We start from the raw sequence: 1,515 nt of genomic DNA on the forward strand, positions 1-1,515 counted from the left end.
ATAATTTACCACAATTTTCACAAACCAGAAAGTAAGTGTTCATAAAGACAAGGAAAAATGAAATCCCTATAGACTACTGTGAGAATGCGAACTGATGCAGCTCCTGCGGAAAACGACCTCGAAGTTCTTGGAAAGCTAAACGTGGTGTTACCATGCGACCCAGCGATTCAGCTTCTAGATATAGACCCAGAAGAACTGAAGAGAGGTGGTCAGACATCCGCAGCAGCACTCTTCACAAGTCAAAGAGCAAACCCCTCAGATGTCCAGAGATGAATGAGTGGAGAAACAAAATGTGGTCCTTCCATACCATGGAGTCTTATTCAGCAATAAAAGGAAACAGCTAAAGGAGCCACATTGGGGCCGGCAGGTGGCACATTGATTAAGGTGCTGGACTCCCACATGGCCAACCGCGGTTCAAGCCCTGACCTGGAGGCTTGAAAACCACACCAGACATGTGTGGACACATGTCCGAAATCCCAGGAGGAGAATGGAAGAGAAGGGACTGCAGCATGGCCATCCTCCCTTGGGGGTGATTTCTCACTTTCCCTCCCACTGTCTGTCCCTTTCCAGAGAGCACTCATGCCCTTATCGCAAAATCTTAAAAAATAAAAGGAAAAAGAAAAACAAAAGCAAAGGGAGCCATATTTCACATGCCAACCATGATTTGAATACCAGCCCTGACAGCTTGAAAAGCATGCTGGGCACGTGTGTGTACCCTGAATCCCTACAGGAGGGAGAAATGGAGGAGAGGGTGTGGCCACGCCTCACTGGACGGTGTTTTCTCTCTCTCTCTCTCTAGCAAGCACACATGCCCACTGGCAATAAAAAAAAATAAAGTTATAGTAAATTTCATTTATTTATATTTTTGTCTATAGGGTGAGTGAGTTTGCCAGAGAGAAAGTGAGAAATCACACACACACACACACACACACACGCGCGCCTGGTGTGAGTTTCAAGCTGTCGGGTCTGGGGCTCAAATTGCAGTTGACCATGTGGTAGCCTTGTGCCTTAACCATTATGCTACCCACTGGTCTCAGTAATAGTGATTTTTTAAAAGAATTATTTAATTTTATTTATTATTATTATTTTTTTTAAACTTGACCAGAGAGAGACAGAGAAGGAAAATGAGAAAGCAAGCTACCAGGTCTGGGACTCGAACTGTGGTCAGCCATATGGGAGTCCAGCACCATAACCACTGTGCCACTGGCTGGCCCAGTAATAGTAATTTTATTGTCTTTGTTTTTCTTGTTTTTAAATTATGTATTTAATTTAATTTATTATTATTGTTTTGAAATTTGACCAGAGAGACAGAGAAAGAGAGAGGGAAAGTGAGAAAGCAAGTCACCAGGTCTGGGACTCAAATGGCAGTCAGTCATATGGGGGTCTAGTGCCCCAACCACCTCACCACGTGCCAGCTCTAGTAACAGTAATTTTTATCTTCTTTTTTTAGAGAGGATTTTTTTTTTCTTTTTTTTTTTTCTTTTTTTTTTTGCTATAGGGCACATGCACTCGCCA

General features: G+C 43.0%; 1 protein-coding gene across 1 annotated transcript in view; it reads right to left on the bottom strand.

Annotated features, from left to right (window-relative positions):
- Nucleotides 1-1,515, bottom strand: part of TRPM4 (transient receptor potential cation channel subfamily M member 4) — a 59,856-nt gene that overhangs the window by 28,602 nt on the left and 29,739 nt on the right.

Source organism: Tupaia chinensis, unplaced genomic scaffold (assembly GCF_000334495.1).
Source record: "Tupaia chinensis unplaced genomic scaffold, TupChi_1.0 Scaffold000673_1, whole genome shotgun sequence".
Lineage (NCBI taxonomy): Eukaryota > Metazoa > Chordata > Mammalia > Scandentia > Tupaiidae > Tupaia > Tupaia belangeri.